Below are 16,885 nucleotides of genomic sequence, written 5' to 3'. Positions count from 1 at the left end.
CAAGGAATGATCTGGTTTCAATTTAAAAACTGACTCAGAATTTGTAACAAGGTAGGTGCTGTTTGACTCATTTTGACTTTTTAATTTAGGTTGTGCAGTTTCCTTGACTTGCAGAGTTCAGGCAGTTGGATTATGGCTCTACAAACATCTTGTCTGTGTCAGCAGTGGGAGCAGCAGCTGCCACCAGGTGTTAGACTGAGCGCAGGTCCACGGCGGTGCATGGCTCATGGGTGCAAAGAGGACTGTGCTGTTGTCTGGGAAACAGTCTCTGAAACTCTGCAGAATGTGGCAGATCCCAGCCAGATAATGTTTGCTCTTGCAAGCCTCACAAATGTGCATGTGATCAAGTAGGCAGATGATAATCACATGTTATCACCCACAACTCATGAGCAAGCACAGTAACAGCACAATTAAAGACAAAACCACAAATCTTAAAGTACTTTGAAAACGCTGATGGTTTTGTGTTGTTTGGAGATAATCATGTTTCTCCCCTAATGATCCTTGTGTAATTCAAAGGATGACAACAATTCTTATAAAAACACCGTGCTCTCAGACATTTGTTGGGTGCATCTTTCAGTGCAAAGTCTGAAGAACCAGTGGCGACAGGTCGTGGTCAGAATTACGTATTAAATCACAAACATCGCTCATGGTCTTCAAACCTTGCTCCCATGTCCAAAGTTTACATCAAGCTCTTTGTGTCAGAAATCTTGTGCTCCATCAGCTATCTTTGGACATGGTTTAAAGAAACCACAACCTGGAAATTAAAGTTGTCAATTCTTTATACACAAAGTACTGCATGAAAGTGGCCACTTAGTCATTAGTGCTGACATCTTAACTGTCACCAAGACAATTATCAGATCAATTAGAAACCAAACAGTCTTGAGACACATAGGCTTTCATCTGCCAGTGGCTGAACACACAGCTCTGGTGAAGGCAAGCCATTAAATCATTTTTATTCAAAGTTCTGTGGGCCAGAGAACAGGTAGATCCTGGATTTAAGAGTATTTCTGCTTTCCTTAGTGCTGGGATAGTATTTGTCACCTCTTTGGGAGGGGGAGGATCCCGTCTCAGCAATGGAGAACACAAGACCTCCTCTCTGGGACCACAGTCCTCAGACCTTTATTAGGAGCAGCAACTTAAGGCTCAGTCCCAGCCTTCTCAGCTGGGCCTGACAGCAGGAATTCCCAACCCCAAGCTAAGACGAAATGCTGGTGTTTGGACAGCACTGTTGACCCACAGGGAAACAGCGAGCATGAAAGTCAAAAACTGCACCTGAAAATGATCCTTGTCCTTCTGGGGATGAGGTGCTCTGACAGTTTTAAATCTTTAATATCTTACCTGGCCAGTGGTGGTTTCCTGTTTGTAGCTTCACTGAAAATACTCCTCTTTTCCAAACAGCCTTCTGAGGGATTCTCATGAGCTTATTTCATCCAACCTAAGGGATAAACTATAAAAAAAAAGGGAATAAAAATATTAATCTGAGAGTTTAAGATGGAAACATAATGCAAGGATCTTCCATGCAAATGAAGTAACAGAATACTCTTCATGCACAATTGGGACAAAAATATTTTCTTTCATGGCATTCTCTAATAAATATATTAAACTTTAAGCAGACTCCATAAAATCTTCATTAATGTAAAAATCATAGATTCCATTTATAAAAAATCAAAATCAAAAGCCATGAGATGCTGTGATCAAAACTGTCAGAGTCCAGCTTGATAGAATGCCTCAATCTGCATTTCCTGTGACCACTGTCTGACACTACAGGCCATGGGGGCTTTTTTATGTACTTAACTGTGAATTATTGTAGCACTTAAGGAAAGTGAGAGGAATATGTAGGAATACTTTTAATCTTGGAAGTCCTGCAAAAGAACTCCACTACATTCTGTCCTGATCCAAAACTGAACACATTTAACAGGCCTGTACAAACCTGCTATATACAGACCAAGAAAATTTGAGTAAAATGTAGGCAACAACTTGAAGAGGGTCTGAGAATTTATTAAATATTACAAAAACCTATGAGCTGTTAAAAATCCATTCACAGACCAGTCCTGGGTGCGTTGCACTTGTAAAGGACTACAAGTAAATATCCTCACAGCCCCAACTCAGCCCTCAGACTCTTCTAGGCCTTCAACCACCCTCATTATTGTTAATTAGTGCAGCTTCATTAGGGATGATTAATTAGAGACCCCTTTGGGAGAAAACAGCTTTTTCACCATCATACTGCCTAGATTTAATGTGATGCTGAAACAAAGCTGTCTGCAACCTTGTGTTTCAGCAATAATTAAAAGAATAAGCCACATGTATAAATAAAGAAAGAAAAAGTTAAATTCCAGGCACTGAGAAATCATCAAATTCGTCCCAGTATGATTAAGCTAGCTTGAATTAATCCATCTCCTGAGAATGTATTTATGTTCTCTGTTACAGGAGTATAGAGTCCAAAATGTTAACAGACAGCTACAAACTGAAGTTAAAAATATTTTTTAAAGGAATAAGTAGTTTTAGCAGTGACTACTCTTCTCGCAAAACAACCATTTAAAATGTAATTTTTCATATCTAGGTCTTGCATAATGTACATTGAAGCACTTTCTAACTAGCTGCCTCAATTTATTTTTTCTCTAAATTGAGTCATTTAAGAACTACTTCCGAAATGCTGTACAAGTAAATAATATTTATATCAGTTTTAGTGCACTGATTCAATAGGATATCCAGCAGGTTCATGATTAATAGGATGGCAAAAATGGAGTTTAAGCTTCTTAGTGTCAATGTTTGGTTTTCATGCTTAGAAATAAGAGGAATTTTTATATACACTTTCTACTGATGAAAAATTCAGAGCTTACAGGAGCTCTCCAAAATACACAAAATCCTGTAAAGCAGGAATTATTAAAAATTAAGGTCTATAAAAGGCAAGAGGAAGAGCACAACTCTTCTTTTTGATCAAGATGTGCATTCTGTGTCTTCAAAGCCAAGGGATCCCAAATGTACAGTGGGATGAGTAACACAGGAACAGGAAAAACAAATCCGGTGTGAGCAGCTGGACACTGCCTGAGCGGACAGGCTGACACAGGGATCGGTGCTGCCAGATCCATTAGTGAGGGGAGCAGCAGGCAAGGAGACTTCTAAGGAAAACTGATATGATATTAATAAAAAACCTCCACAAAGCCTCATTAATCGCAAAACTTGGAGACAACCCAGTATCAGCAACAACTAAAACTTATTTAATTTGTTTACTCTGAAATCAATGTCTGCTCCTTTCAGAAATGTGTGTTTCAGTGTCACATGTATCTTAATCCTAGCTGATAAAAGAGGCTGTTAGCATTTTGAAGGAAAAAAAAAATGATGATGATGATGATGATAATGATGATATTGCTGAGGTGTCACTGCATCCCCATCAAGAGGGGAAAAGACCTGGGTTTCAAAACTGACACCTTTCTGAGTAGCTCATGTTTTCCTGCTTCCCTGAAGTTCAGTGGAGGTATTTGAATTATATTCACAAATTCATTATGTTTGGGTGATTTCTTTATACATGGTAAACTGTTATCTGCAATCAGAGATATTCAGATATTCAGTGTTAGGAAATGTTCCCTTTACAAGCCCCAATAACCAGTATTTGGTTATTAAGGATATAACCTTATTAGGGTGGTTTGGGTTGGGAAGGACCTTCTTGGTGTAGATGATTTTGATTTAAAAAAAAAAAGATAAAATGTGTGAATTTACAGTCTTAAGTTGCAGAAACTAAGTAGAAGAATCTATGTAATTAGGCAGGGAGCTCTTTACAGCTGACCATTAACCCAAATAGCACTTTATCATTCTGTGCCTGATTCTTTGATGGCTTTATTCAAGAAAATACAAAATACTCATGCCCACAGAACTCTAGTAAAATACATAAGTAGTAGTATCTGAGATGTTACAAATATGAAAATGTTGAGGAGATTTTCTAGGATCAGCTGAGGACTCAATTCCCAGGAAAAAAACAGTAGGAGTTGAGCTTCCAACTCACATGTTATCTTTTCAGCAATCTGTCTTGGATGGTTTTTCTGAGACAAAAGAATGGTTCACCTGGAATTAAAATTTAAGAATTCACAGTTCAGTCATGTGAGCCACGTTTTCTCCCTGTACCTTCTTATGTTTTGAATTTCATTTCTGTGCTGGCACATAGGATGGGTGTGTGAGGGAGTCCTTGCACAGAACACAACATAAAAATTTGCTTTCCTGAAGTAGTGTTACTAATAATCGTTGGGGAGGACAGACCCATCTTTTTCCCCAAACCTTTGCTGATGGCAGGGATTAGGAGAGGTTGGTGAGTATTGAAAGGGCTTGGTAATTCGAATGTATATTTTTTTCCATTGCTGTGTTTTTAATTAGGAGGAGCCTTGAGGAGTTTATTAAATTTCCAAGTACTTCAGAGACTTAGTTTTTATTAAAATGAATCCTGGAGCATAATTTAGCAATGGATCTTTACAAACACAATCACTGAAATATAGACCTGAGTTGAGCTGTTCAGATGACTGTTTCCATAACAGCACACGGCTACAGCAGGTCCTCAGAGACACAGGATACTGTTTCTATGGTAATAGAATGTCTGAGCCTCAAGGATGCACAGAAATCCGTTATGAAAAATAGGAACTAATATTTTAGATGAAAGAGACTTCCTTGTTCACACTTACTTGTGTTTAGCCACTTGTCACCTTTTTGCTATGCCTAGATTTTAGGTTGGTGACTCTCTTGAGCTTGTTTTTCTAAAACAATAGGTGGTATCTGGACATTCTGTGTGTTCACCTCTTAAAACTTTTAAAATTGTTGGTTAATTTTAGTCCAGTTCCACTGTGGCACTGGTGTGTATCTCTGGCTGGGGCTCAGCACAAGGAGTGGTGACACTGCTGCTGGGACATCCATACAGTGCATTCAGCTGCTTTCTGTCCTCTGCAGAGGATGAGGGCAGGAGGGATTGGAGGGACTGGAAAGAAAGGGTAGGGGTAAGGAATATGCACTTACAGTGCTTTGTGGGCACCTGAAATAGGCAAGTAAATGGTAACAAGTAAATGAAAAGTGCTAGAAGGCGGCACAGGAACAATTTCAGGGTGGTAGGAGGGTGCATAGAGCCACAGACAGTGTAAGAGTGTCACTTTTTGTCTTAAGAAAACATGAATTATGTCCCTGCTAAGTGATTCCAGTTGTTAGCAATGCTGGTACTCTCAATTCTTTGTGCTTTTCCCATGTTCCTGCATCCTGAGTTGCCCAGATCCTTGGCTGCAAAAATTCTTCCAGATTATTCTACTGGGGTCACATTTACAAAGGATCTGTAAGAGGCTAATACCCAGCAGATTCACAACAGAACCTGTGCACTCCTTTGCAGGAGATTATCAGAAATTAAAACTAATGCAAGTAAAGAGCAGACTATTTTCAGTAATTTCAGAGCACCATGTATGGAGCCTGAGTCTGGCTGAAGTGAGTGTCTGGATGCTGAAGACTTTTCTGAGCATGTACCCAGGATTTCAGGACAAGGAGATAACACGTTAATAGCTGAAAAACTGCTGATACAATTTCAGTGTCTGCTTTTGAAAATCGGAGCCATTAATGGTGTCAATAAATTTGAAAAAGTCATGGTAATCCAATTACTGCTATTTTAAAACACTAAGGTTCCTTTGTAGCTATGGAAACAAAAATGCAGACATTAACGAGCAAGAGGGAGAAAACCCTGGTGTTTCCTTGACGACAGATAAAAGCAAAGCTCCATGAGACCCAAAGGAGAGAGGGACAGAAATACCTCTCACCATGACAGACAACTGAAATCCAAGTCCAGTGCAATAATAAACTTCACTCTGCCATGAGTGTTCTTTCACATGACCACTCCCTGCCTTTATCCTGCAGTTATCCATGCCTGAGGCATTCAGGGTAAGAATTGCAATCTTAAAGCATGAGGTAAGAACTGGAACCCTCCTGGGGCACTCCTGGAAGAGGTGAGTGTTGTATGGAACATGGAAGAGCTTCTCAGACCTCAGGGTGAGAGGCAAAGTGCCAGATCTGAGCCTGTCCCAGTGCTTTGCAGTGTGGATGTGACTCAGGTGCTCCACATGAGCTCGGTGTGGGCACAGGGGACACCAGCATGGCACCCTCAGGTGTTGAAGAGCTCTTGTTCCCTGCAGTGCATCCTAAATTCAGGGTTCATCTATATATTTATATATAGCACCTCTTGTCCCAGTGAAAATCTGTATAAATGTTAGAGAAAAGTATGACACAGATACAACTGCAACTTAATTTTTATCACTTGAAATTTAGCTGGCAGCTCTCACAAAATTCACAAAATATTGTTTGTCAGAGGAACTCAACAATATTCAAAGATGACATAAGTGTGGAATTGGGACAGAGAAGACACCAGTAAGATTACAGGGCTATTTTTCAGTGGCTAGCATATAGCATAATTGAATATTGATATGTAAAATGATTAATAAAATTAATAAATAGAAGAGTTAATTGGCAAATTTCTCACAGGCATTTTGGAAGAGCTGAACTTTCAAAAAAGGTCTCATTTTAACTCTATCCAGCTTATGGTATAAGTGAAGATCCCTTCATAATGGGAAGGACAGTGTATCAATTGTTTCAAAATCCTAAACGTTGGTGTGTCAATAGCAATAAAGAGCTGGATACTAAGCTACAGGAGTGTAGGGTTTCCTGGACAACATGCTGAGAAAAAACACAGCTACATAGAAACTTATGGGGAAAAAAAAAGTACATAATTGAGTTGTTTGAATGGTGTGGACCATGGGCTTACTGGTGACTGGTGCTGGCCTGGGGTGACGGTGATGGAAATGCTGTGTTTCTATATTTACAGTTACTGATGCTTCCTTTTACTGGTTTTGACAGGGATCTGAGTTGGTTCAAGTGATCAATGTCAAATTCTATTCTCTCTCTCTGTAAAACACATTATTGTTAGTGTACTTGGTGGGCTTTAGAGCATTTCTGACTACTGTCAGTTGTTCTGAGTTATCTGTTTTTCTGTGACAAATAAGAAACAGATGGAAAAATGAATACATCTGTAGTTTGTGTGCACGTACAAACCACTGAACCTTGTTGCCTTTTCGAGTTGGAGCAACTGTTCCTCTGAAAGCTACATTGCTTCTAAGTGTGTCATAGTGGTAATTACTCATGTTTTTGATGTGATATGCCTGAAAAAACTACAGCCCGTTAATCCTGCAATCTATAAGGCCTGGAAAGACCCTTCCTATTCCTCCTGCAAAACATCTCTTTTGTGCAAGAGGCACCGTAACATCCTCTGCTTTTTAACCTTTCAACTGTCCAAAAGGAAGATTTGAGCAAGGAGAAGGAGGAATTGGAGCTCTTCATTCCCACCTGATACTTTAGGAGCAAAGCTGGACTCACACATCTGCTTTTTCTCTCTGATGTCCAAGATTTTTCTTGGGTTGTAGGCTATCCTTGTAAATTAGTCCATAAAACAACCCTTCACCATAACTGCTTATGGTGAATTAATACTAAAACCCCAAACCAAATAAACCCCCCAAATCAAACTGTGTGATAGTTCAGCATTTGGAACTTACCTAAGACACATTAAACCTAAGTCTGGAAAAAAGGTTGGTGAGATTTTAATGGAAGATGGCTTGAGACTGGACTTTTCCCTGTTTTTTTAGATTTCTCCTTTGGGGGGGTGTCTGCCTCTCTGGCTCTGCTGCTGGGCTGTGGAAAGAACCCAAGCACTTTAAAGGAAAAATTCAATTCTTAGCGAAACACTGAGGTTGTGTCTGCAACCAGCTGAACCTTTTCAGTTTTGTGGCTGCCTTAGCATTTTTTCAGCAGCCTTTGAGTCTTTTCCCTATGGGATCCATTACTTTAGTCTTCTGTTTTAATTTTCCTTGAACTGACATTTTTTGGCAAGGAGACCCATGTTGGCTTCTAATGAAGCTTTGTCTCTCCCTTTTGCTGTTTAAGCACATTTTTGTCTTTAAGGTTTTTTCTCTTGGTAAGGCCTGACCAGTTTGTGAGGGTTACACTCCTCTTTGGGTGGTAGTTCTTGCTGGCTCAACAAACAGAATAAAGTGCCAGATGAATCTTAGTAGTTGTTATGCAGTGTTGATAGGAGGGCAGTAGTTTGCTGGCCAGTTGAAAAGAATGGGTTTTTTTGGAATATTTCTCTTTATTCAATTTTTTCCAGATTTTTAATAGTTGCTTAAAGAAATTCTGTCAATTCACAAAACTGTGATCTTTGGGAAAAAAGTCATCTTAAGTACCTTGCTGGAAATGATCAAATGAAAGATGTGTAGGCAACCATGATTTCTGTACATGCAAACTTAAGAGTTCATGTCTATAAAAGAAATATTGCTGCCTGTGATTACCAATATCCATATTACACAATGGTTCTTCATGGGGATTACTTCTCAGAGGAGGATTAGGTGCATTTAGATATTCCAGATGCTACTTCACCTGCAGCAAAGTCACCAAAACCATGGAGAAATGGTGACTTGGAAATCTAACAGCTACAGGGTCAGGAAATAGATGTCCATGTCATAGAGACAAAAATGAGCAGCACATACACCTTTGAGAGTTACTGCTTCAGGATGTGTATTTTGTTACTGTACTTTTCAAACTGAGTCAAGAAAATAGTATTTTTTTTTAAAAAACTATGAATGATAATAAAAGATTTAGCTGATACCACTCATTAATAATGCATGATGATTAACTGGGCAAAAAGGGTCTTCATTGAGCAGACAGAACACAAGAGTTTAGAGAAAGACAGAGTAATAAAAAAAGTTGTGGTTCTTTTTTTTTTTACTTCTATCCACACAGAAAAAGTTTACAATGCCAGAAAAACAACCAGTTTTACTGAATTGATTTAAGCAATGCCAGCTTGCAAACTACATCAGGTTGTGCAATGGCACTCGGTCTCCATGAATGGAACCCTGATGGGAGCCAGATTTCTTGTCTCTCCAGACGTTCACTTTTCTGTATCAGCTGAGGACACAGATATTTTTCCTGCAAAATTTTCTTGGAGCTGATCTCAGCTGTTAGTGTATACATGGAAGAAGAATTTAAGTTTCTCCTGTGGCCAGTAGCCAGACTCCACTTCGTACCAAGTCAGGCTGTACTGCTGTGTAATAATGGCAATATCTGAGAGAATTTTACCCAACAGACACAGAACTGGGGATCGTTTTTCATTCACTGTTGGGTGATTCACTGTTTAACTCCTTCATCAGTCTTTGTGAAAGTTTGGGATTAGCAGTCTGAAGTCCTCAAGCCCAGTCCTGCTGGTTTTATTCACACTGACTTGTGCTGGTTTGACATTCAGCTCTGGCTCCTCAGCCCTGGGACAAGGGGCAGAGGACTGCTGGGGTGCCTGGCTCTGAACAGCAATAGGGGCATCACCCAGTGCCTCCTCTCTTTCCCTGCCCCTTTCTCTGTGCATCCAGCTGCTCTGCTTTTCACTGTCAGCACAACACCAAAGGCAACAGAAATCCTGCTTTATTTGGGGCTCATCTGAATATTTGCAAAGATAGACACCTAAAACCCTGCACTGCAGAGTGCACATGCCTTCTGTCCGAGCACAAGATTTTCAACTTGGCTGTCTCTTCTCAACATACTTGAAGATACACATTTGTCAAGTGCTAGTCCCTTACTACCATGGAGCAGCCAAGTCATAAAGATTCCTTGAAGTTTTCAAGTTCCTTTCTAAAACTGTTTTGTCTGTCTTTCACTCTTTGTGGTAAAAAATATGTTTGAGAAGTGTTCTTGCTTGTCTGACAAAACCCTTCCACCTGTCCCTCCCAACAACAGTGTGTTCATAACTACTTATAATCACTGTCAATTGTGTCAGCACTTTTATATCAGCTGAAATACCATTTTCCTCTCATTCCCCACGATATGACAGGGAACAGCCCCTTTGTCTCACTCCTGTTGGTCTCCAGTAGTTACAACAAATATTCAAGTCTGTTTTCTGCCCAATTTAGATCAGTAAACCTGAGGACTGGACTACTGCTGGACTACTGAACAAAAGTGGGCTGCCAGCATGCCTTGGTTTTTTTGGCTGTGTTTTGCGGAATATTCAAGGGATATTCCTGGGCTCGGATGTCCTGCCTGGCCAGTTGTGGAGTCGCTGCTCTGTCTATTGTATTGTGCTACTCGGTGCTACCAAGATTTAGGCACCTATTTGGCATGTTCTAAAGCAGAAATATAGGTGTCCCCTGAAGACTTTTACCGTGCAAATCTGGATACCCTTCAGGAATACAAGCTCTTGTAGATTAACTAAAAAATAGCAGCAAAAATTATAACAAAATATTCACACCATGTAAAATACAAAACCTTCCTAAATACTCAATTTACCTTTTTTTTCTTTTAGAGGCTGAGGAAGAAACTTGACTAGATTACATCTGCTAAGTTAAAACAAAGCAACAAAAAACCCTTAGAAAAAGATAAAAGGAGAAAAGCAATAATTTTCATTTGTGCCTGATGGGGTTGTGTTTTGTTTTTTTTTTAACTGTTTGCAAATCTTCAGTGTAATGGTTTGAAACCCAGTCGTGTCATTTCTTTACGCCCACACACAGAGCTGCAGTAGTGCAGACACTGTAGCAGGCAAACCATATTCCCAGCATCGGCCATTAAAACTCTTCCTACACCAGCGTGGGCTGCCTTCGCCCCCTCCTCTCTCTGCACACACCCCACCACCCACCTTTCACTTTTCAAATGCTTAAAAAAAAAGAAGAAGAGAAAGACACTGAAAAAAGAAAACAGGATGCTTCTTTTGTTTCAACGCTATTCCAGGGACCTGAACCTCTCCACCTGCCTGTGAATTGGCCACCTAAAGGTTAGCAAGTGTTTTGTTATCATTTTTTATGGACAGAGAGAGAATTAAATTCTAGATGGTAAGACAGGAATTTTAAAGTTACAATTTTTATTTTTTCATTGTGATGGTTCTTTCACTTAGCAACGAGAAAGATTTTTTTTCTAAAACACAAAGCATTTCAGTTCTGGCCCCACTTCAGCTTTTCAGAGGGCTTTAATCGGTATTTTTTCATCATTTAGTCCAGCCTCCTAAACTTTAAAAGATGGATTAGGGTTATTATTTTTCTCTTAGAGCAACCTGTTGATTGCAGTCTGCTGGCTGGAGGTTGTTAACTCTTTCCTAACATGGGAAATGCACAGGAGCAAATTTGATGAAAGGATAAAAGAATCAAAATCCTTTGAGGATTTTAAGCACTAAAAATCCTATTTTTTCCTCATTGTGAAGTCACCAAAAATGTTACAAAACCAACAGATATATTACATATGTTAGATATTTTTCGTTTTAGAGATAGTGATGTAAATCTAAACTAGAGACATATATTAAACTAGAAAGCATTTCTTATTGCTGGAGCTGAGAAAAGTAGCAGTGTAAGAAGTAGAATAGGAAATATTCTTGATACAAATTGCATGAAGAGGTCAAAAAGGCCAATACAGTGTTTACTTACACATTAAAATGTATTTTAGGTAACAATATTTTTACTGATTTAAGCCTTTGGAATGTTTTCATTTATGGATATTCAAGAAAAGGAGCATAATAATTATAGAAAACTGCTTAATAACGATCAAACCAGTTGCTGCTATTCTGGAACAAAGGGAAGGTAAAGCAGATCCTGTTCTTCCTAAAAGATTTTAATACTGTATTCTGGCACAGTATTTACAGAAATAATTGTTAAAAAAAGCCCAACCTAAACAGTTTTGCTGATATTACACAATTGTGGAAGTAAGTGTCAAAAATACTTGTCCTTAGGATATGGTACAAGAAAGTTCCCCCAGCAGGTTTTCTAGTGGCTTCGTACTTCAGTAACACATGAAGAAGGGCAAAACTTCAGAACAATGACTTGTACCAAGCAGCAAGATTTCCCAAAGTCAGAATTTGAGATGTTACCGTGGAAAGACTATAAAGGTTTCAGAAGATGATAGAATTAAACATTTTCAGCCTGATTCTGCAGGGGACTGAGGCTCCCAACTTTGTTCTGAAGGTACCGGCAGTGTGCAGGCTGCGGGTGGAACCGGCAGAGCTGTGAGATCAGACACATCCCTTAAGAACAAGGGGAAAGGTGAACTCAGTACTTGTGTTATGAGACATTTCAAGATGCAAAGTCAAACCGAGAAAAGAGCAAAGGCAGAAATAGTTTTTAAGTAAAACAAGATTAACAGTCATTTCTGGGCTAGCCAGGAAATGGGTCTGTTCCATTTTGCTTGTTTGAATTGAGAACTAAAAAACTCCAGACCTGGGCTGTACTCACAAACATTTTGATTCCATCACAGAAGTAGTGTTTGAAGTACCTGCACAAAACTTATTTCAGACCCTGTGGTTCACTATGACTCTATGGTGCTAAGATTGAAGTAGAAGCTTTGTGTGGTCTATCAAGGGAGTTGTGCAGGCTGTCAGTGGTGGATGAGCAACTGGGAATGATAATCCCAGTGTCTGTATCTTCCTCTGACAGCAAGACACTGTGTACTGCCCTCAGCATCCCTGCCCTCACAGGAAATATTAATAATTAGCAAACCTGTAAGATACTTTCTTTTCATTGAAGTTTGCAAAGTTCTTTAAAACATGTAGTTGTAGGACCTTTGGAATCTCTTTCCTCATCAGCACAGGAAGCATGTTTTTTACTGCTTTCACTTGCTCACACCCCTGACAAAACTCTGTAGGTGTCTTTGAAGGATGCAGGGTTTTAAACACCTGGGGTGGGACCTTTGTCACAGATACTTGGGACCCAGAAATGTGTACCAATGGTGAGTGACTTTAATGCCTCAAATCCTGATGGGGACATGAATTGAGAGTGGATTGTAGCCCCAGAACTCCCTTCTGTGCAGCACCTGACAGGGGGCTCAGCTTTGTGCGTAAATTGATACTTTGCTGTGCATTGAGACAGCTGAAGTTAGCAGGGTTTCTCTGAGCAGGACAATATTTTGAATTTAAATGAATATAAATAATCTTGCATAGAGATTGCAGCTGAGGAAGCAACACACATAAATAGATTGATTAGAAAGAGAAAACAAAAATCACTTAATTTCAAACAGAACTAATGCAGGATAATACTCTGTAGGTGCTCTGTATTTTATGTACAGGTCAAATTACTTCTAGCCATTACAGCAACCTGTTCATCCATATAAAAGGAAAGAATCACAGGATGCTGTGAGGGCAGTCTGATTCCAGAGTCACTTATTCAAAATTTAGAGATTTTAGATCAAGCTTTAAAAGGTTCTGCTAAGCCCTGAAACTTCTGTGATAGTGGCAAATACCCAGACAGCCACTTGCTTTTGTTGTAACTTGCTTTAATTAATTATTGTCTCCTTAAGCCTCTCAAGGTAAACAGTTTGCAGTTTTAGCATTTGGAATTTGATACTGAGTGATCTAAATAATGAATTTTAAATGCTTATATGTGTTTTCAGTTTGTTACTAGTTTGTTAATAGGTCCAGGACACTGCTGCAATCATTACTACTGCTTAAATTAAGTGTCCCTCTTAAGTAAATTCACCTTAACTTAATAATAGTCAGTCTCAAAGTGAAATAAAATATAATGGCCTCCAGAAATGTGATTGAACTGAAGACAAACTAATTTTGACTGGTTATGTAAAATGCCCATAATCATCTGTTTGTATGATTTGATTCATGCCAGTGTTCTATTATAAGATGTGCATCTTTTTTCCCGTTGGTTTGTTGACTGTAGCATGCAGTAATCCTCCAGAAGATCTCACTTAGAGGTGAGAACACATTCCTTTAGGAAAGTATCTCCCAGCAGAGCTGAAACTACTTGGTGCATGTAATTCTCTCCATCTGGACAGACTGAGTCTGTAAAGCAGAAGCATGAGTCACTGAAAAGCGGTTCAGAATGTCAAGTATTTTCTAGATTCACGGATTTGAAGCATCTGCAGTGCCATTACCAATGACTGGGAGCATTTCAGGGTATGGTAGAAACCAGAAGGATTTTAAGCAGTAATACTGGGCCCTGTTAAGAGCTTTCTGCCCCCTAAATAACTACGTGACAGGCAAGAAAGATGGGGAGAACAAGACAGAAATATTTCTCCACCACCAAAATTAGAGGCCTGCTAAATCAGGGCTCCAGAAATAAATGGAAAACAATCCAAACAACAGGCAAAACTCTTCAGGATCAATAAAGCTGTTTGGAATGGAAATCTACTGAGACCTGTAGCATCGATCTATCACCAGGATTATTAAAAGAAAGAGCTCCCACTGAAGTGGATATTGGACAATTATAATGTTACAGTTTCACCACTCCCAACAAGGGACAGGCTGCAGGGTCTGAACTGTGCAGCTGCTCATCACAGGGAAAATAAAAGCTGTATCTTCCAAAATATGGTGTTCCTAAGGAAATTATACAGGCCAGCTATGCCAGTTTTGTTACATTATTGGGAATTCCAGTTTGGGATTCACTCAGTCTATCAGCAGAGGAGGACGCAGCCATCCCAGTCCCCGCTCTAAACAAGGGTTTGCATAAAGAAGAGTGGCCCCCCCAGGACCCCTCAGTGCTGCTCACTGTGTCACCTGAGCACTCTTTAGGAAGTCGACCCCCAAATAAAGTTTACTTTTTTAAATGACCCTTCCACTTGACTGTTTTCCCTGCAGCTTTCCACAAGTTTATGGAGGTTTGTTGAGCACAACAGAAACACTTTTAACATTCCTGAGGCATTTTCCCACCTGGTTACTGCTTTCTCCCGTCCCACAGGGCACCACTAGAAGAAGGTGGTGGACAACACCCACGCTGGATAAGTTTAGCACTTCATATGTGGCAAGTGTCTTCTCTCCACCATTGTTTTCTTTCCCAACATATTTTAAGAGAGCCCTTTACTGTAAAGTTAAAATAAAATTACCTTTAGGAGTATAAATAAAAAATCCTACCATGGTGTCAGTGTATTTCAGGACAAAAGACAGAGCACAAACCCCCCACGTTTCGAAGATTCTGTTTAGAGCTCCCTACATAAATAGTGATAAAGGATACAGAGAAATTGAAATGCCACTTCATTTTCTTCTGTTTCAACTCTTCCTGTTTTCTGAAGGTTGTTACTGTGACACCAATGTAAAAAAAAAAAAAGAAAAACCCAACTTCCTACTTCTAATCTGTTTCAAGTCTTTGTCCTCGTTTCTCTCTGCTTGCATCAAGTATTGACAGAAATTCGACTTTTATTGCTGATATGCCTGGCTCAATCAAAGGTATGTGAGGTAAAATTATTTCCAGACTGAAGACTTAATTATTTCCAGACTTCCACTTCTGCTCCCTGGTATTTAAAGTAGGGATCACTAAAAGGCTTTTAAAAAGGTAAAGACTCCTGGTATAATTGAGTCTATTGTGTATGTTCATAACGTTGAAAACCTGTTTCTATGGGGTTACAAAAATAAAGTAACTCTGTCGTGTCTCTGGGTTGTACCTGCAGACCAAGGTGGGGGATTGAGCAATTGAGCTCTGTGTCTGCTTAGAGACTGATTCCTTGCTCAGTGGTGTGTCGAAAAATTATATGTAAGTGCAGAAAATAAGTATTTACATGTTTAGTTATTGATTTAGTTAATAATGGTGGGCAGTTAACAGAGCATTTCATGTGCCATGCAGAAGACAAAAATCTTTTGGTTGTGTAGTCCAAAATCATAACAAGTGCTGACAAAATGAAACAATTTTTATAAAATGTATTTGGAATTCAGGAAAAAGTCTATAAAAATTGAACTTATTTGATTTAAAATGAGTTTTTTATATCAACCTCTTGTATTAAAATACTTCATACGTATAAAGTGAGTAAGACAGTTTCTGCTACAATGATTTCTTATGTGAAACTGCTCCATTTTTCAGTGTTCCACAGACCTGCCTATGGTGTGTAGCTGAAGTTAGAATTTCAAACCAGGAACAAAATAGTTGTATTTAATGGAATTTTAGTGACCAGTTTTGATAGCTTAAGAAATCAATTTAGAAAATTTTGGGCTGGCCAAATCCTGCATTATTGGAAAATTTTCCTTATCTAAGTAGGATCAAATTTTTATGCTGGTAGCTCAATGCCACAAGTTACAAACAGCTGAGAACATTGGGTGGATGCTCAGTAACAGAGCCCAGGGGATAATAAACAGAGGAATTTCTACTTTAGGCAAGGACTACCCTGAATTAGCCTTGGGGCAGAATTCATTTGAGATAAGCTATTTTTGTCAACATACAAAGAAACACAGTGGCCTTTTTTGTATATAAATAACAGATGTGAAAATTTTGATGGTATTTGCCCCAGTAGAATACAAGCCATGGCAGTTTCACTCAGGAAGTACTTTTTCTTGCTGTGAAAAGCAGCAAACTACCACACCTGATAGAGATGTGTTATTATATTCTTAAAAGTACATTAAGTATCACCATTAGTTTACTTGTTGAGCTTTATTTAAAACTTTCCTTTAAATTTTCTGTCACCACTTAGGTATTTTCTTTGTAGAGCATTACAGAACACTGAAATGAGTCTCAGGCTGTGTTTTGGGCCCCAGAAACTTAACAGCATTAAGTGAAATTACACAGAGCCTCTGGTACTTGGGAACCACAGGATTCCTATGAAAAACATTTGTCTGTGGTGGCCTTGAAGGGCCCATCAGCTCTACATGGCCAGGAGGAAATCAGAGAGAGAAAGAGTTTGTGACCCTGGAGCAAGCTGGTGGGGGAAATGTAAAATACGTGGAAGTGTATTTGCACACCTCTCTCTGGGGGAGGGGAGCCAAGACACGGTGTCTGATGTGGTACTTGTTAGATCTTATACCTACTGGGTATTTAGGCTTCACTTTTTTTCTTGAAGTCCGTTCTTTGAAGCATATTTTTTTTCCCCAAAACTTTTTTTTTTTAGTATTTTGGAAAAACTACTGCATACTTAGTTTGTATCATTGTCTCACATCTTA

Source organism: Coloeus monedula (assembly GCF_965178545.1).
Source record: "Coloeus monedula genome assembly, chromosome: 17".
Taxonomy (NCBI): domain Eukaryota; kingdom Metazoa; phylum Chordata; class Aves; order Passeriformes; family Corvidae; genus Coloeus; species Coloeus monedula.
The sequence above is the reverse complement of the archived record's forward strand: the minus strand, read 5'-3'. Positions refer to the sequence as shown.